This window comes from Oxyura jamaicensis, chromosome 1 (genome assembly GCF_011077185.1).
Source record: "Oxyura jamaicensis isolate SHBP4307 breed ruddy duck chromosome 1, BPBGC_Ojam_1.0, whole genome shotgun sequence".
In the NCBI taxonomy this organism is placed as follows: domain Eukaryota; kingdom Metazoa; phylum Chordata; class Aves; order Anseriformes; family Anatidae; genus Oxyura; species Oxyura jamaicensis.
In genome coordinates, this window is record NC_048893.1 from 89,332,682 (window position 1) to 89,353,776 (window position 21,095).

The 21,095-nt window shown below is 38.9% G+C and overlaps 1 long non-coding RNA gene across 1 annotated transcript in view; it reads left to right on the forward strand.

The window, feature by feature from the left end:
- LOC118160392 overlaps positions 1-4,866 on the forward strand; it is a 153,249-nt gene extending 148,383 nt beyond the window's left edge. The window contains exon 3 of the long non-coding RNA XR_004747457.1: positions 3,301-4,866. This is a non-coding gene — a long non-coding RNA (uncharacterized LOC118160392). The remainder of the gene's footprint in view (positions 1-3,300) is intronic.
- Positions 4,867-21,095: the final 16,229 nt, after the last annotated feature.

Genomic DNA, 21,095 nt, shown 5'->3' on the forward strand with positions numbered 1-21,095 from the left:
CAAAGGGTTATGGTAAATGGGGCTGCGTCAGGCTGGCGGGCGGTCACCAGTGGGGTCCCTCAAGGCTCCATTTTAGGGCCGGTACTTTTCAATATTTTTATGAACGATCTGGATGTAGGAATAGAAGGTATTTTGAGCAAGTTTGCTGATGACACCAAACTTGGAGGAGTTGTGGACTCGAATGAGGGTGGAAAGGCCTTGCAGAGGGATCTGGATAGGTTGGAGAGCTGGGCGATCACCAACCGCATGAAGTTCAATAAGAGCAAGTGCCGGGTCCTGCACCTGGGACGGGGAAACCCTGGCTGCACGTACAGACTGGGCGATGAGATGCTGGAGAGCAGCCTAGAAGAGAGGGATCTGGGGGTTGTGGTAGACAGCAAGTTGAATATGAGCCAGCAGTGTGCCCTGGCAGCCAGGAGGGCCAACCGTGTCCTGGGGTGCATCAAGCACAGCATCGCTAGTAGGTCAAGGGAGGTGATTGTCCCGCTCTACTCTGCGCTGGTGCGGCCTCACCTCGAGTACTGTGTGCAGTTCTGGGCACCACAGTATAAAAAGGACATGAAACTGTTGGAGAGTGTCCAGAGGAGGGCTACGAAGATGGTGAAAGGCCTGGAGGGGAAGACGTACGAAGAACGGCTGAGGTCGCTGGGCCTGTTCAGCCTGGAGAAGAGGAGGCTGAGAGGAGACCTCATCACAGTCTACAACTTCCTCGTAAGGGGGTGTCGAGAGGCAGGAGACCTTTTCTCCATTAACACCAGTGACAGGACCCGTGGGAACGGGGTTAAGCTGAGGCAGGGGAAATTTAGGCTTGACATCAGGAGGGTGTTCTTCACAGAGAGGGTGGTTGCACACTGGAACAGGCTCCCCAGGGAAGTTGTCACTGCACCGAGCCTGTCTGAATTTAAGAAGAGATTGGACTGTGCACTTAGTCACATGGTCTGAACTTTTGGGTAGACCTGTGCGGTGTCAAGAGTTGGACTTGATGATCCGTAAGGGTCCCTTCCAACTCAGGATATTCTATGATTCTATGACACTTTGTGCTGTCATTTTAAAGATGGATGATTTTTATCTTTCTAGTAAATTGTACTAAGTATGCAACAGAAACTTTATTTCTAAATCAAAGATGAAGTATTTTTAACCAAAAAGGGGTTACCTTTATGTTGTGGTTTAACCCGGCTGGCAGCTAAACACCACACAGCCGTTCGCTCACCCTCCCCCCTCCCTCTCTGGGATGGGGGAGAGAAACGGGAAAGTGAAGCCTGTGGGTTGAGATAAAGGCAGTTTATTAAGATAGAAAATAATAATGATAATAATAATAATATGTACAAACAAGTGATGCACAATGCAATTGCTCACCACCCGCTGACCGATGCCCAGCCCAACCCCGAGCAGCCGGCCCCCCCAGCCCGGCTAGCCACCCCTATATATTGTTCAGCATGACGCCAGATGGTATGGAATACCCCTTTGGCCAGTTTGGGTCAGCTGTCCTGGGTTTGTCCCCTCCCAGCTTTTGCTGCACCCCCAGCCTGCCCGCTGGCAGGACAGAGCGAGGAGCTGAAAAGTCCTTGGCACAGTGTAAGCATTGCTCTCCAGCAATTAAAACATCAGCATGTTATCAGCACTCTTCTCATCCTAATCCAAAACATAGCACCCTACCAGCTACTAGGAGGAAAAATAACTGTCCTGACTGAAACCAGGACACTTTACTACTGCACATGTATTTTGGAATTGTAGAATATGTATAATGATTCATGTAAAATATATATTACACACACTGTGTATATATATATGTGTATATATAAGGAAAAAGGGAGTGAAGGAGGATGAAACACCACTGCAAGAATAACAACCAGATGTGTTAACCATGAAAGGATGAGTAGGTAGCAACATCATGATTTAATAGAATAATGGCATAGGAATAGACTTATCCTTTCATAAACTTCTGGGCAAGCTATTTTTCTCTTATGCTAATCATAAATCATAATTTTGCTTTTATGCTTGTAAAGAAACACCTCAGACTACCTCAGGCAGTAACTAGGGAAAGAATGATTTTCAACCAAAGGTCAAGACTGAATCTTATAGAAATTTCCATTTTTATGCCATCTGGATGTGGATAATGCAGTACAGTATTTAGATCCAGATCACTGTTAATAGCTTTGGTGATAGAAGCCCCCCTAAGGGTGAGAGGCTTTATCAAGGAAATGTCAATGCCTCACTCAGAAATAATTTTCTGAGAGACCTAATAATGATTTAAGTGACCATTGTTGGGATATCATGGTACATGGGTGTGATGTATCATCAATACTGCAATCACAAGTAGGATCTGTCCAAGAGAACTGATAGTCAGATGGAAAATATCAACTTTCTGTAACTCCATTGATTAAGTTAATTTGGTTAAAACACATGAAATACTACAGAAAGCTCTGAAACATAGTCCTTGGCTGCTCTTAGCCCAGTTGTTATATACCTTACCCCAGGGTATATATGAGTCTGACCCCATATCACTAACCAAGAAGATCAAGCAAGAAATATCTTTAGACAGTGCTGTCTAAATTGTCTGAGACATAGCTACAATACAATGAATTTTGGATTGAAGTTGGTCCTGAAATTGTGGGCTGGAATGAAATGTATTTGATATGGCTTGTGAGGCTGCTCTGCTGTTTTATGACTTCCTAATAATGTTGCTGATGATTCTTGCTGCTTGAAGGAAGAACTGTTGAAGGGGTCATGTAAAAAGTCACTTCTTTTCCTTGTTACATTCGAAGATGTGTAGGGTGCTCTGAGCCCAACAGCTAAACCTTTTCCAGAACCATGCGCTAATTTATTTTTAGATTTTTCTTTCTTTCTTTTATTTTTTTAAAGGGACTCGATCTTTCAAGGAGAACGTTGTGAAAATTCAGGAGAGCGTTGTGAAACCTCTGGGGCCAATGCAGGAGTTAGACATATCGTTTAGGGTCACAAATTTATTTATCAGGAACTCAAATGGTAGATATCTGAGGGAGAGCAAACCTTTGAATGCTTGCGACTGTTACTTGGGAATCACTCCTGTTGATTAATCCCTTGGCTTCCACAGATCATTTGCTTTTAATGAAGATAAGTTTTTTCTGTTATTTCTGTGAATTCTTGTCATTACTTATTAGCTACTGGATTAGATAGATCCTAATGGATCAGTCACAGCTGGCCCCATTCACAGCAGCTCCAAATACCACATTTTCTTGGAAATTACTTGTTCCTTTGCCTAGACCGAGAACAGTTTCTCTTCCTATATACCACTGCTACAGCTTTTCTCAGAGGAATTAGGCTCAAGGTCACCTGCCTGCCCAATTTACATTACTTATTAAATTCACATACTGCCAAGAAGTTTTGAAAAAGTCGTGTTTGTGAAAAGTTTTGGACCATGCAGCTGGAATGGTAAAGTTGCCAGAAGTACCTTGTGCGCTGTTCACTTTTATTGATGCTGTGGGATAGAGCAAGTCTAATTTTGGAATGTGTTCACTTTTCTGTTCTGGAATTGTGGCTATTTCAAAATTACATACGTATTTGTTTTTGAGAGATTCAGGAAAGCATCTAGGAATTTCTTTTAGAGGTGACATGGGATTCTATTTTAGATGTGATCTGTAAACTGCATGAAGAAAACTGGTTTATATTTAAAGTAATGTAGCCATGCACTGGAGCCGAATATAGTCTGTATGTATAAACTGCACTCCTTTGTCTGATACTACCTCTCTGTTATTTACCAGGATAGCTCCCAGAAGATGTGAGTCACTGTTGTACTGTTATACTAGGCTCTGTACAAATAAGTCTCATGGTACAGTTCAAGCTGCCAGTATTCACTGTGGAAAGGGGAATGTTGTAAGTTCTTCTTCATAATAATAACAAGTTAACCTAGAGATGAAGTGTCTTGGGCCTAGCTCAGCCATGCAGGCTAGATGGAGAAGCAAGGTTTCTTCCTTGAATCTGAACAGCCACCTAAAATGTAATTAAATCTTGCTCTGTTGGTGGGATACTCACAAACAAATATACAGAGAGAGACTTAAAGGAGAAGAAAGCAGTACCCTTTCCCTATCTACGTCAGCCCCAGCTCATGGAGACAGAGGTGTTTGTGGCCAAGGAAGCTGCCCCCATTGCTGCTGCCTTTGTCAGCTGTCCTGCTTCTAACAGTTTTTAAAGGGGGAATGTGAATATTTCCTGAGTGATAGGTCCTCTGAGGGGTGCTTCTGCAGTAGCACAGTTTATGCATTTTCCTCAGTGGAATGTTTAAAGGCACCATCTCGTTGGGAAACTGCAACAGTGGTAATAGAGATGAACAAAATAGAGAGAATGTGTTGTTGCTAATAGCCATGGCCTAAAATGCTAATACTCTGTAAAGTACTGTAATGAATATTAATAATCACTAATAAATGCATTTTTATACTGATGGGAAAGAGTGTGTTTTTAAAGCACTGCAATATCAACTGTCTGTTTGAATCAGTGATTTGACACTGAAAATGCTTACCAGGAAAAAGCACCGCTTGTCTGTAGCACGATAGATGTCCTGAGGGGCATGCAGAAGTCAGAAGACATTACTTTCCTGCAGTGTCTAGGCAGACACTAAGATCACTTGAAACAGGAGTAGAGGAAAGACTGTATGTGTTTTCGTTTTGCTGTGGAGTTGCTTTGTGTAACATACTAATTATTCATTTCCATTTGCCACTTTGCAAATTTGTTAAAAAATGTTTACAAATAACGGTACTAAAATTTCTCTGGAACAATGTGAATATGTAAGCCAGCCGCTCTGTCTGGGTTCACAACAAATATTTGCCTGATCTGGAGCAGACTTTTGATATTTATATACTTTTAATAAATATTTATTTATTAATAGAAAAACTTTCTGGTAGGCATTTCTTTCTCCTTACATGAGTATGTGTGCTTATTGTTTAAGTTCTGTGCCTTTTCTGCATAGGATGAGTGTCTTCTAGCCCTGCAAAAGCGAAATATCTTTGTGCTTGTAGAGTTGCAAAAGTCATGGATGTGGTACAGCAATTATATCCCAGCATCCTTCCATCCTACCCCATCCCACAAGAAAGGTGTGGGGATGGTTGCCCCAACAGCAGTCATCACACTAGGGTGATTGTTTCTTCTCATATACAAGAGCCAGTTGGGATCTGTGTACTTTAGTCTCAGTTATTGCATCATTCTGTATCGCGTAGGGCTCACTGCACGAAGAAGCCTCAGACTGAGTCAATGCTGTCCTACCTGGCGGTAAGGGGCATTTTGTCTTGACATGGTTTAGCAATTTATTTAGGACTTACTCTGGGTACCGTAGGAGAAACTGGCAGCCTTTGATTACTGCCTGAGAAGGTGATGACTGTCATGGGGCATACTCAAGGAATAGTAAGGCATTTCCAAAGCCATAGGATAAAGTCAATAGATGGAAGGGTCAGGAGTAGGTTTTTCATTAGACCTCTCAACTACTGACTTTGTCATCCTGTTTTGGAAATGCTCATGTCACCTGGAACTGACCAGAATTTGAATCACCTGCCCAGACATAAAAAGAGACAGCTGTGAGTAGTTAAAATTATTTCTTGGTGTATTTGGCATAGAAAATTTGTAAGAATGGGAAAGGAGAGCCTTGCTAGGAAATATTCTTCCCCAGATCCTTTAGAATATAAGTGGAAGGATTGATATCCAGCTTAACAATTGTGTGTATATCCTAAAGGTGTTGGACATTGTAAAATTGGGTCTCCAGCCCAGTTTTTGAATTGTCTGCATCAGCTTATCAATAAAATACTGGAGGGGAGGAAAGGTGACTCTCACTGGTAAGTAGATTTAATATATGTGTTGGTTGGTTTTTGTTTGTTTGTTTTTCGTTTATATACGCCAGCTTTTATAACTTTGCAAACATGCCAAGAGCACTTACTTTTTGTTCATTGATGTCTTTCTTCTCCTATGGTAGTGATAAATGCAGAGGTGTTCGACTCCTTTGCACTTCAGGAAAATTTAGCATGGGTTTCACTCTATCTTTTGTGTCCAGGGCTCTGGTGCTGCTCTCTGAGACCTCCAAAGGTTAGCAGAGTGCCCGGGCCAGCTGAGAGTGGACTATGCTGAGGAATATAACACACTGCAGTGATCGCTGCTAGTCAGAGTTGGTTCCTGGCATGCAGCAGGGCTAGGACATGGGGCTGAACCTCAATGATCCTAAGGGGGCAAGTAATAAATGATAATGAATGAATGATGCATGTAGGTGTTTATAAGGTACTGGAAGTATTCTTAATAGGAAAAAGAGAATTCATAGTGAGCCATCTCCTTTCCTCCATATTTTTTTTCTTACCTTAATGAATTACTTAGTCTTGGGTGATTGCATTTTAACTATGCTTAAGCACACTACATTTAAACAAGATTTAACCTGATTTTGCAAGTCTTAAAATTTAGTTAATGAAAAACTTACAAACAATGTAATTTTTTTAGTTGTTCACTGTGTTTGCCAACAGCTATAGTAAAGGGGAAAAAGGTGTTTATTAGGCATCAGAATATATTTTTGGAAGACAAGCTTTTTTCTTTTCTTGCCAAAGAGCTTTCACCTGAAGGAAAGACACAGATTAGACTTATGGGAGGTGGGGAAACTGGAAGACTAAAGACACAGGGTTGGGGCTTTTTATGTATGTTAATCAGTGAAGAAAAAAGAAACTTTTTCAAGACTATTGGAAAGGTAAGTAGACTTTCAGTTAAACTATGGGAATATAAAATACACAAAGGGAAGTGAATATCATAATATTGAATCCTGTTTTATTAATCATGGGCCTTCTACTGTTCCCTGTGGTTGAAAAAATGCATAGGATCAAATCAGTAGAAAAAAAAAAATATATATCTTTTTTTGAAGAGTTGTAGCAATTCAGAACAGGAGCATGATAATCATTTCTTGACTTTTGTAATCATCTTCTAAATTTATGGAAGAGAGTGAATCAGGGAAGCAAGCTCTCTTGGGAGAGCTGGGGAGCCCCTAGTTCTCAGCAGCAAGGTGCCTGGGAGCTTAGTCCCATGTTCCTAGCTCTTGGCTGCCCATACCCTGAGAAGGCAGAGAACCTGGAAGCTCCTGAGGAAATGTGTCCCTTGGGAATCTGGGGAGCTGAAATACACTCACGCAAAATCTCTTGTGTTTACTTACTCAACTAGATTTAACACTAGGATCTCTACTGGAGCTGGGTGTGTGTGTGTGTGGGGAGGGGTGGGGGTCATGTTTTGTTTTTTTTTTTTTTCATAGAAGACTTTGAAACTTTGTTTGGACAAATTTTTACCCTTAGCAAGATAAAATTTTGAGTGCTTTTTTAAATATTCGGAAGCACTGAGCAAGATTCAGTGTTGTGCCTCAGCTCATCCCAGTCCAGCTGGCAGGATGGTAACGCTATATAGGTAATTCTGGTAGCAGCACTAACCAGGGGGAGAAATGCTGACCCAGCCGGACTGGTGCAGGCTGGCTCTGTGCTCAGGCTACTTTAAGCCCTAGTCTGGCTTTTGGTAGCCCCTTTTCATTGAAAGTGCATGTGACTGAAATCAGCACAGCACCCTCGGTGCAAGTGGAAATGTTTTTATTCAAGAGAAGCAGAACATCAGAGAAGGAACATAAGCATTTCTCTTTTACTGTATATTTAATGAAGTATGGAAAAGCAGCCAAGCAGATCCATATTTTTTACTTTCTTGGTGCATTTACCATATAAACATCTGAAACAGCTTTGAATTTTGTCTGGTGTTCGAATGGTTCAGGCAGAGATTGCTGAGCCTCTGTTTACCACAGCTTAGATATGAAACAGCTGTTATGCTTCTGGATTTTTGTAACATTGTTAATATAATTAGGTTGCATACAATTCGCTGTTCCAATCTAATTTTGCAAGGATGCTGCTTTTGACACTCTGTAAAGAACATCATCTCTCTGTACGGTTGAAGTCTAAACATCTTTTTCTACCACCTGAATGATTTTCTTGTGTTTTTCTTTGGCGAAACATTTCTCTTTAAAATTTTCATCTCACAAGAAAGAGCATCCCCAAAACATTCTTTGCTGCATGCACATTCAAAGAGTTCTCTGTTCAGAAGCAGAAGCCTAATTGTTAGTGAGTCACTTTTAATGTCTGATTCTGTTAAATGTACTGCAGATGAGATCTGGGCAAAGATAAAAGGAATTTAATCCTGAATACAGGAGAACAGCTTTACAGTAATAGCTTGACCAGACAAGGGAGGAGACCCTTTCTTGATCTGCACGTGAAGTTATTGTTTTAAAGTCTCCTTTGAAAAGAACAGATTTCAGTGTTTAATGTAAACCATGTTCCAGTTGGGTTTAATTCAGGATAAATGTTTTGGCTTTTCCTTGCAGGCATAATTTGCTATTGACACATGTACAATGGTTCCAGTGCTGTTATCCTGTTTTCTTTGTCTTTTAATCACCTGCTGATCCAGTATTTCCTCCATTTTTTCGTCGTGTGTAAATAATGACTGACCTCATCTCACCTCTCTTTGCACACTGTGGGGCATCTGGAAGATTTACATGTGGTGCTCATCTCTCCCTCCCCTATTTCCCCTCCCCACCCCCAAAGTGCTATGGTCTGAATAGTTGTTAATGATATTTACATATTCATGAAAATATAGTCTTAAGCACAGGAAACCAACATGCAGACTTGCATTAATATTACAAGTTCTACAGTTCATTTTTTGTGTATAAACCATTCTCATACCTATGTTCATGTTAAAGATAAGTAACAACGCCAATGCCTTTTTTTTTTTTTTTGTACAGACACTTGTATGTGTATTTTGCTTTCTATCTAATGATCTCAGATTACGCTGGAATGTGAGCAAGTTTCATAACCCTCTCCCTCTATTGTGTGAATGAGGTAAACAGCACATTCCTCATTTCATGGATGAAGGAAGATGAACAGACTTGTTCATGAACATACAGCAATCCTGTTGCAGAGACAAAAATGCTTCCTCTATTAACTCGGTCCTTAACAATGAGACTAATGGTAACAAATGGACAGAGGAATTTGCTGGGTATAATGTCTTTTGTGGAAAGCTCGTATGGAAGTTTTACGTTTGTTCTAGGACGTGTTAAGAGGAGGAATCCCCTGTTTTTTCAGATCGCACCCAGTTTGCATGTGACTTGTGTAGATTGCAAACCCTGAGGCTCCCAAGATCTCTCTTTCCAGATACTTCTGGACTCTACATAAAGTCCTAAAAATGGAGCTGAGGTATCTTGAAAAGTTATTTAGTCTATCTTCTTGCCCCAGGAAGAAGTATTCCTGGGAGTTTTTTGTCTCACCTATTCTGTGAAATTCCCCTGAGGGATATACTGTAACTACCATATCCTCACGATCTTCATTTACCTACAGCTTGCTTGCTAAAAATATAAGCCTGTTATTGCTCATCCTAACCCAACATGCATAGGGAATAGTATGTTTCTTTTCCTCTGTGCCTTTTGTTTTGTCACTTTCCTATTTGTACATGGCTACAAGCCTTCTTACCTTCAAGTCTTCTTGCAAAATAATAGCAGTTATTCAATCATTCCATGGCAGTTTATTTCTAGATCTCTGAGCTTTCCTTTTGCTTTCCTTTGGAGTTTCTCTCATTTCAGATTCATGCAGGTGACTACCCTCTTAATTAACATCCCCAGCAAGATCTTCCAGTTTGTAATTGCTTCATCACATAGTTTGTGATGTTGGAATCAGAAAACATATGAACTCCAAAGTATTAACCTTGAAAGAAAGTAAGGAATTTCAACTGCAGAACATTTATTTTCTGAATTTCATTGACACTTAAGCACTCCTATTATGTTTTGATCAGTGGATTTTTTTTAACCTCCTTGTGCTTCTATCCATCAGTCTTCTTGTCTGTATATACTGTATAATTCATCTATTTTTATTATCCATTTTTTTTCCTGTTTTTGTTTGTTTGCTGTTTTTATTATTGTTGCTACAATTTTTCCCCATTTTTAATGACATCTAATATATATGTGAATACTTGTGCTGACTTTCCATATTTTTCTGATAACCTTCTTAATGCAGCTTTACCCTTGAATATGTGCAATCATGACCTAAGTGCAAGCCAGAAGTGCGTCACCGATGAGAAGTCTATTAGCTGGACATTAAAGTTTTCATGTCACTGTAGTTGTCCCTTATGGTGTGAACGTGTGCAGAAAATATTCTAAGAACTAACTCTGAGTCTAACTCTCTGCAAGCCCTCAAGTATCCTGTCCTTAGCATGTGCCAAGCTCATCTTCAGTGACCAGTCCTTTCCCTACCCTTTTGTTTCGTGTCCTTTCCCTACCCTTCTGTTTTCCCTTTGGCCACATTCCTGGAAAAGGATGGAGCAAAATCAGTGTGAAGCTGATGTTCTTTCTTTCTTCACATAATCTAATATGCAATTGTGAGTTTATATTACAACTTGTCTAAGCTCTACTTGTAAATCAGGCTTTAGGAAATCTTAGCTAAGTCAAATTAATGTCATGACTGCTATGTGTTAAAAGTAAGCAAAGACAGTTGTCCTTATTCAGCTGATTCAAGGTAACTTTTTAAGCTGGGTCATTTAGTCATAGCTTGATATAGAGAAAACAGATTGATTGAAACTTTTATCATCTCAAATAGTAACAAAACGCACTACCAGCTTCAGCTGGTGACCTCAGTGGTTATTGAAGGCTGTTTGTTAAGGTTGCTACCAGTACAGCTGCCATCAAGTCAATTGGAAGTCTCCTTCTGGCTTCAGAAAGACTTAAGTCAGTTCTTTAGGTGAGTGCATGCAACATATGAATGCTTTATTTACTCTCAGTAAATACATACCTTTTCTCTTTCTTGCTCTGTCCCTGGAGAAGGCTAAATATGAAAGATGGTCTTTTAAAACAGGCGGATATTGTAATTGCAATGTGAAAGAGGCAGCCTAGAATGCTGGGAGGATCTTTCTGGAATATAAAAATTAATGTATTTTCTAAGCCTAGTTTCATCATTTTGTTTACTTCCGAGGCTGATAAATTGCTGGGCTGCTGATCTTAATACCAGCAGGTTAAAAGTATATATGAAGGACGTTTCTCATCATTAGTTCAGCTCAAAAGGATGTGCATCATAACTACATTTCTAATAATGACATTTGACTACAGAGGTAGATAGAATAGCATTTCAGATAAATGAAGGGAAGCATTACTGTAAGAATGCAAAGCTTTTAGGGGTTTAATAAGATTAAAGTTTCTTTTTCTTATCAAGGAACCATAAAGAAATTAAGAGAATGCCACTGAAGGGAAAGAATGTAGTGAAGCACATAAGAAAAGAAATTACCTGATTCTTTAAGTCCTAGAGGCACCAAAATGATAACAGTAGTGAAAATAATGGATTTATAAGAGAGAATAATGCACCTCAAACGTGGATATCTGTTAATTAATATCAGATTATGCAAGTAGTAGTCCAGACTAGCCCATGTCTTATGCTCTTGTGCTGCATCTTAGATTTTGGGAGAGGGAGCAGATTGTCTTAAAAAATTTAGTGTAGTGTCATATGTGAAAGTTGAGCTCCATCGCCTTCCTCCCAGAATCTGTGCTTGTTTCTTTTATTAGCTGAAACTTAAATAAAATTTACAGTGCTACCTTGGTATACAGCAAAATGTGCTCTGACTTGTGGGGAATGTGCTTGCTGCTGATACCTATGGAATGCTAACGACTAAGGTTAACAGTTCCTGACCCTCTCTGCGGAGTATTTCACTTTTCTTTTTTTTTTTCAGACGAAAGTCAGGGATTTCAGATTTGTTCTGGAAGGAGGTTGAGTGTTGTTTTTTTTTTAAGCCCTTTGGAGGCATGTAGCAGAACATGCAGAAACCCCAGCTTTGTTTTTTCACCCTGAAAGGAAAATTCTTCCCAGGAGCAGCTGTCGAGGGAACTAATGAAACAAGACTAAGTATTTGTTAACTAACAGGACTGGTGAATAGTGAGTAACTAATTTACGTGGCATTGCAGCAGCTCTTTATGAAAACCTTCATTTTTTTGGCATTGTTATTACGATAATGGCTGTTTTGACTGCCATTATCAGCAGGCAGACTGTTGTCTTTGTCTCTTCCTCCTCTTGAAGTGGTCAGAGAGAATCATGGAAACTGTACAGCTGAGCAGTAGTTGGCATATGATAGTAAAACCTGCAGCAGCTCTTGCTGTTATTTTGCAACTGGTTAGGGGCACAGACAGCTTAACTCTTAACAATTTACGGCAACAGCCGCTTCTCTGCTGTCATAACTGAGGACAGCAGATGTTTACATCAACAGGGGAATGTCTGAAAAACAAAACAAATGTGTTCCTAACTGCCTAATCACGAACTTGGTCTTGCAACCAGTGATATGGATGGACACGTCTAATAGTGTCACTTCAATGAGAAAAGGCGAGTCCTCCCGTTACTCAGTGACGGATAGACAGACTTCCCGCAGAGCTCCAGCAGGGGCTGTGTATAATTACAATTCAGCAGTTGTTAGCTGGCTGCTGACTGTGCTGTGCAGCAAGTTGCTTGGTAGAAAGTCAATAGCTCACCAAAAGCAAATATTTTGAGTCAGATCCCAGCAGGTGCTGACGGTATGGCCATGACAAAAACTATTCCGTGCAGAACACCGAAGTATTTGTGCGAGGCATCTCAGCTCTTTCCATGGTGCGGGGTTTTTCCTTTGTGCCTGGAGGCAAACGTCTCGTGATGATACACAGAAACCACCGTGCTGCAGTCAGCATGCTCAGCTGAGAATTCTCTTAGGCTGAGCTGATGGGAGCGAGAGAGCACTAAGAGAGCAATGGGGTTTGAGCTGTGCAGAGCCAAATGGAATCCTTTCTCCATTAGGAGTGACAAAATGAAATAATCTCTGTAAAGTAGACCTTCATGTCCTTTCCTTGGAGCCTAGAGCAGGGAATGTTTCATTTAAAAACATGAACAGATGGCACTGCCCACACCTCTTTCCAACCCCTTATATTCCTTAGCCTTTTTGTTATCAAACTTACACAAGATCTGTAGATTTAAGCTTGCTTCCCTCCCTCTTAATCTTAATGGAACTTAAACTCAGCTCTCACCTCACAGCAAGAGAGTCTTTGACACATTAAGTGTTAAGATAGCCTAGATAAGGAGTGGACTCCATTCCTGGCTGGCATGCAAACTGTGCCAGCATGTAAAACAAGACAGTACTGAGCATTTAGCATTTTTTTGTTAGAGCAGTTGTCTTTTACTTGTTGGCTATAGCAAAGGAGTCTGTCTTTAAAGCTAAAGAAACATATTCAGCTGAATACTAAAACTATATATATATTTTGCATAGGCAAAACATTTGAACAAGAAGTAAAAAGTGTTTCCAACACAAGTGCAGACACTGTCGTGATTTTAGAACTAGCTAGTATGTTGTAATGTGTTCAGACTGAAGTACTGGATATATCCCACATCCTCCTGTGATGCTAGGCTGTGCTGCATGTTAGGATACGAACATGTCTGTCACATCTGCCTTTCAACAGATGCTGGTCCAATAAGTGCTCTAGCAAGCTTAGGAGATATAAGCAGAGAAGAGCAACTTAATTTTTCAGTCTTGGTCAGGACTGTGTATGAGACTAGCCAAAAGATAACCTTTTGGTTAGATCCAGCAGATCTGGGCGTGCCTAGAAGTAGAGTCTTAGGCAACCAATATACAGTAGCATAAAAACAGGATGCTTATGAATTTGGATGTTTCCAGGGCTCAGCGATGTACTGGTAAAAATAAAAAAAAAAAAATCATAATCTGTATGCAGGGTATAGACACCAAAGTCCTGCATATGTTAGTGATGTTATTTTTTTGAATTAGTATGTATGTCCTGTTTTGGTGAATAACTGACTTCAACTAAAAGTAATCTAAAGGTAATGACAGCTGTATGAAAATCCCATCATCATGCTGAGAGGCTCTGTCCCTTTGACTGTCTCTCAGTAATATTACTAATCAGTGTTCACTGATTGAGAGGGGCAATTCTGAGCTCTTTTGAAAGACCCCAGAATAAAGTAGTGTTGAGAAAGCTGTGGTAGAGGCTAAGGTATCTTTATTAAACAGTTCAATGATTGCTTGCACGCTCTGTCTTCTGCCAATTCTGTTAACTACTTAGTCTGAGAAGTAACGCATTTCACCAAAAAAAAAAGTGTTCAAACATCCCACAAATATCCATTTGAATATATTTCTACATAAATTCCATATGTTGACAAGCTTATATTTGAGGGAAAATAGCATTTCCTAATCCTGTATTTGATTTGCTGTTATAGACTAATCCAATTGCCTGGATGGGAATAAACCTTGGTAAAAGATGATATTTGTCCTTGTTAATCATGCAGAACCCCCACAGCTCAAAAAATAACAAGGTGGTATAATGCAACCTCAATGTCCATCCCAGAAAATAAATTCTAGATGAAATGGGCCCCGTGCTAATAGTTAATACAATAATTTCCTCATGCAGAAAAACTTTATAGGGTGATTTTTGTTGTGGGTGTTGTTGTTGTTGTTTTGTTTTTCTTTCCATGTTTTACTTGCACAGAATTTTACTATCTTTTCATATTTTGAAGGTAGAATGTCCTTACTCCCCCCATGAGCCCTCACGTCTCTTTAAAGATCTGCATAGTTTATTGGTTAGCCTTGTTTATTGGTTAGCCCTGGTTTCCTCACAGAGATGACCTATGTGTCATGACCACCGTGGTATCTGAGCATCATTATGGCTGGCCATGCTACAGGATAGAGTCATTCTGCTGGCGCTGTAATGATGTAAGTTGTGTTGTGTGCCTGTCAGGTTTTGCCTTTATCAGACATCAACCTGCTTAAAGATATATTTGAGGAACTATGTTAATGAATGCACTGCTAGCATGTCTTATCTTTTTCTATGCTAACTGCAAGATCACCTTTAGTATCAGTCTTGGCTGACGTAACTATTCAGTACCTGATCTTAGGATGATTAAAAAAAAGCAGTCTTATGGGAGTAACATTTTCATAAAAGTGAAGATAACATAGGAAAACTAAAGCAATTCTGTGCTGCCTATTTGCAGCATAAATATTTATTTTATCTCTCTAATCCACCACCACTCAAAGCGGAATGGACGACCCATATGTGGAAGACTTTGATGGCTTAGCTGACATCTGAGCTCTGAAATAAAACTGTTCAGTTCTCTGTGTTACTGTTCTTGGGTCTGGAGGCTCATTGCAGGACAGCTTTCAGAAGTACATTACAGATACTGGTAGGACTGACTCTCACTGTCCATTTTCTCTTTAGAGGTCACCTTTCCCTCTTTTGTGAAATAAATTTATGAAGTTTTATAAAAACAGATGACAGTCTATGAATTCTGAGAATTCTTGTCCAGTTAATATGCAAATTAACAGTACTGACTCACGAGCACATAAAATTAATGCTTTTTTTTCTCTACTCTGCTGTTTTCCTTCTTGTTCCTTTTCAATTCAAATTCAGTTTTATTTAGAGTTTGTTTGTTTATTTGTTTTTGTCCATCGGTCTATGTTTCTCAACCCCTGCTCTTTTCAATTCAGTGTTATTTCTGTGCCAGAGTGATTCCATGCTGATGAGCTGGCCATAATCAGGTAAACTCAGGTAATTAATATAGGTAAACTCATATAATTTAAATAGAATCAGCTAAACTGCAAGTATGTTATCTGATTTATTTGCCTTTTGAATGTCTTGGTGATTGACTCTGTCTTAAAAAAAAAAAAAAAAAAAAGTACTTTATCCAGATGACTTGTTATTTTTAAATTCCATTTCCCTTTTTGTAGTAGATGTTTTTAAGGACAAATACTTATGGTTGTATTAATGGCAGTATTAAGCAGGACAAAACGAAGTTCAGGGTAGAAAAACACTTGTGCACCAAGGATGAAATTGTACAATTAACTGCAGAACTTCATCTGTGGTAATCTTTTCTCAATTTATTGAGAATCATTTTAGTAATGGTGCCTTCTAAAATTGGAATATCAATTAGTTAACTAATTGTAGTTTAATCAGTAGTTTAATCCAGTGTGCTAACTCTAATGTCCTAGACGCACAAATATTGTCTAAGAATTTTAGTCAAAGAGGCTTCTCTTCATACATTATATCCCAATTACCTGCTTGTATTGCAGATGATGTCTAGTGACAACAGAAGCAAACATAGGTAACAGTAAGAAAGAATTAGGACTTTATTTTACGTCTCTGAATAACCATTGGTCATCACTAGAAATGTGGGATGGTTCAGCTGTTAGCACAGAATACTTTCTCTTTGGAACAAGAGAAATAGGAAGGGCTGAGTATTGAAGAAAAATACGCATTTCATGAAGTTCTTCAAGATAATAACTTGTGCTAAGATTCTAGTATTTTTTAGTATTCAGGGAAGTTCTTGCAAATAAATTGCTGATGAACTGAATGTACATGAGGGACTAATTTTGACCTCCTTGAATAATGATAGAGCTAACTCGGTACTTTCTTTTTGTGCGTATGTTAATGAATGACTTTTTGTACTACTTGACTAGATCTAATTTGTAGCATTCTTTCATGTTCCAGGAAGTGAAATCACTTTTTCTTTCTAAATGTGGCTCTAAGATTACCTATCCCTTATAATCACCTATCAAAAGATTTCCTGATGAAGAGTAGTGTATTGAGGTATGTTTTAAGGAACTCTTCATAGAACTTGTTAAATTTTTCCTTTTAAGCACAGTTCTAGAGGTTCTTTTTAAGAAAACTGAATGCTTGGAAGAGGTGCCATTTTGAATTTCAAAGAAAAACTGCTGCCTTTTGCTCATAGAACTAATGCAATCCAAACAACAACTGTTCAGTCTTTCGGAAACTGTCCGAGTAGCACGCCTCAACTGTGACATAAGGAACTGCTTCTTTGTAAATATTTGATTAATATCGCACAGTTATATCACAGATATATTCATTGTATCATCTGGAATTCTTCCAGTAATTTTTGGAACTTGCTAGAATAAGTAGCATTTTAATTGCAGTTTCACCCAACACAATGGTTTATAAAATTTATGTATTTTGTTTTTTTGCGGACTTTAGCATTAGGGTTGTGTTGGTGTTTTTTTTTTTTTTTTTTCCTCTCCCCTCCTTCCTTATACTGTGTCATTTCCAACTCTTCTCCCAAATCAGGCTTCATTCACAGCTTCATTAGGATAGCTATTTTCACAGTGAAAAATGCCTAAATGGAAATTGCTACATTTTTGATAGTAAAACCATATTTTTCTCAGCAAAGGAGTCTATTTTTGTTTGACACCTGTCCCATTTCTTTGGGAAAATAGACCAGTTTTTGAATTTTAATGAAATGTGAAGAACCTTGAATTTTTAACTGGTTTTGATTTACTACACTGCTTAGAGTCATAGAATCATTTAAGTTGGAAAAGACCTCTAGGATCATCAAGTCCAACTGTTACTTTTCTCACCCACCCTCATGGAACTGGATCAGGACAGAAAACATATTTCATATATGCTGCTTAAGACATTGGAAAGAAATTCAGGCTTAACTGACATTAGTAGTCTTTATTAATTTCAATTAGACTAGAAATACTTCTATGATTAGTAGGCTACTAATGTAAAAACATATCTAGCTAGCTGCCCAGGCAGATAGAAACTTGAAATTCTCTTTGAAGGCCTCTGCTATCTCTTTGGCTTTTTATGATTGCCCCTTCGCATAAATGATTTACTAGCTTGTTCATAGATAGACGATGCCTTGGACACATTTGTGTGGAGGTAATTTTCTGTGAGTTTTTATGTTATGAGTTCTGTCCCAGTTGCATTTTTTTTCTTTTAACTCTTGCTTAAGAAAAAAGTCAGTGAAAGAAAAAATCTAGGAATAGAACCATGAAATTTATATAAAAACTCAGGTGCTTCAGTTTTCAGTGCAGTTTTTAAGAAGTTGACGGACTTTATAGATGCCCTCTCCCTTGCTAGGGGTTTCCCCGCATGAGCGGGGGACCAGCTGGTTGTGGAAATGTTGGATTCATGTACAACAGATGAACTGGATTCCAAGGACGGTCATTTCTGTAGATAAGTGGGTTCTTCCAGTAGGTTTTTGACAGAGGCAGGGTGCGGGGACTGGTCGAAATATTTAAAAACAGACAGGTTCCCCTGAGCTCAATGGTAACAGTCAGGGACTGTTCTTTTGTTTGGAGATCTGTAATCCTCTTTCTCTACCACTTTGTGAACTGAAGAAGCTGTGTCTTCTGTCATGATTTCCTCATGACTATTCTGTTTTTAAGTCCACGCTGCGTAAATTTCAATCCATAGTGCTTGCTTCTCCAGGAAAATCTCATTAAATATATCTGGATTTTTACTAAATTTCAGTTATATGGTACACTGCATTGAACAATAGATCCTTTATTATCTCAGTATAAGGATAGGCCTAGGTGTTCTTTCTATGTAGCTTGAAAGACGGGAACTTAATACCTGAATTAAATTATTTCTACCCAGGCATGTATTTGTCTTTGGATTGAATAATATTCTGACAGTAACTGCAAACAACTTTCAATGTGTTATTTTTATTTTTTTAACTAGTATGCAGAGGTCATCTAATTTTATTTTGAATTATACAGAACAGACCACAAAACTTGTGAGAAGAATATTGTATTTTGTAATATTTGACTGTGAGGAAATTTGCAGTGCAAACAACAAATTACGAACAACAAATAATTTGCAAGCATTCCACAGGCTAATATAATGCATAAAACATAGATTTCTAAATGATTAAATGATGATTCATATACTCTGGATAATGATTTATAGACAGACAACAAACAGAGAAATTTACTGGTATTAATTGATTGCTGTAGATAATTCAGTTCAGCCACTTGTGATTCAGACAGGATTTAAATTAGTAGCTAGTAATATGTGTTTGAAATCCATTGAAGATACCCTCAGAGCATCTACCCCCCCCCCCCCCCCCCCAATAAGAGTTCTTAGTTTAGTTGTTTTTTTTTTCATTATTGATTTATGCTTGCTACTAGTATTTGCAGAAAGTTGTTGATGGAATTTATGTTTATTTTGAATAAAAATACTGCCTTAGCTCTTAAAGGCAGCACAACATTATTTATTTTTACGTAATATAATCTTTATGGTTAAGCTTAATCTTTATTAGTATTTGTAGCTTTCCTGCAGACAATTCGCAGCACATAATTAGATTGTGTTGACTGCTGCTACTTGTTCTAACTGATGATTAGAAATCGTACTGAGTTCAAAACATTTCCAGCTCAAGGAAAAATTTTCATTCACAGACTGATATGTGGTTGGATCCCTTGTCCTAACTTTTTAATGTTTCCAATAGATGCCTTTGGGCAAACCGAAAGTACTAATAAATAGGATAGATAAAGAAAACTATCAAAGCCCTGCTGAAATAGCTACAGAAAAGCAATCAAAAATATTTGCCAGTGCTCTGGAATATTAGACATTCATTACAAAGCCACTGCACAGAATAACTGTCGAGCAATAAGTTCACTTACATGCAAAACTGAATTGCTTCATAAGGCCGCTTTTATAAGCTGAACATTTATAGAAAGGCCAAATATTTTCCAAAGAGATTAAACTCACCTGGGTCCCAGTCTATGGTGTGACTTCAGGAAATGAAATGTACCGATTCATGAGTGCTATGTGCTAAAGAAGATGAGCCATGATCTGTTGTAGCTAAAAGTGGAGAAAAAAGCTCGCTGTTCTGTCATAGCAAGTTGCATTCAGTTGCAAAGTGATTCGGCTAGCATGAAGGGAGAAGGCTATTTTACATAAGCTAAAAACAAATGTGTAAGAGGTTGGGGATCATTTTGGTGCTTTTTGGTGTGGTACCACACCTGTTTAGATCACATTTCAAGTCTCTGTGGCCCTCACATAGAACTTGTGACTGAAGGAAGCAGAGCGTGCAGAAGAGGAAGCCTTTGCCTTGAGCATGAATGAGCATTTGGAGTGAGCATGAGGCTTCCACTCGCCTCAGGATGCGAAGGCAGCTGGCAGCTGAATAGAGGTAGCACTGTTTTTCTAGATGAGAGCAAACAGAAGTTTGTGGCAGAAGTAGTGCAAGTAGAAGCAGTATGGAGCACTGAGCACAGCCATCCTGCAATGTGGTGGTGGATGGAACAATGCAGTACCGGGGTAGACAAACAAAGGAGGGTCCCAGTTCCCAGCATGAGCAATAATGGGTAGAAAGTGGTCAGATCCATTAATGAGCAGTTTGATGGGATGCTAGGAGCAGGAGTGGGTAGTTTTTTAAGGGTTTAAAAGCCTGTCTTGGAGGGACAGCGTGGCAGACTAAGAAGCTGTGCAACATTGCTTTTGTTAGTGAATGAAGGAAAATACAAATGAAGGAAGAATGAAGCCACTTCTAGATATCAGGAAGCCTTGCCAATAGATACCAAAGGAGGCCAGAAGTTTTGTGGTTTGTGTGCAACTGAAGGGAACGATCCCTGGATGCAGTATGTCTGCTCTGTGGGTTACGGACCTGGTCCATCTTATGTCTGCTACAGGTTCTGTACACTGGTGGGCTGTATGGAAGGAGATTGACAGTGAATCAGTGCTGAAACTTAACATGACCCTTAACATAGTTCACTCTATTAACATAGTTCACTCTAAACCCTAGTGGTGGTGTATTTTTGTATATACTATGCTTCATTGTTCCAGTTTCACTGGAAGAGAACTTGAGAATTTAATTATGTGGTCTACACTCCCCTTTTCTCCACTGCATGTCAACACCACTCTTCAAAGCATCATGAAGTTATGTTTAGAATGATTTAATGTCATAAGAGTGTGTGTGACTATATACTTCTGTATGTGACTTTTCGCTCTTGTTCTTTCTCCCACTATTTTATTATCAGGCCATACCACTTGGTTACATCAGTTGGTGTTTTGAGAGCTATTTATAACATTTAAAATAGTGTGTGAAATCGCTATAATGATGTTCTTTAGTGCACAGGCAGGTGAATGGCTGTATGTGCATAAAAAAGAAATTAAGTTAAGAAAATAAGCTAAGCTTTTTTTTTTTTTTTTTTTTTTTCCTCTACACATTCAAGACACTAAGTCTTGTTAGTGTCATTTATGTGTACTCTGTTAATTATGTCCCCCATGGGCTGGGTAGTGGTGATGGCTGCATTGGAATACCATATATATATATATATAT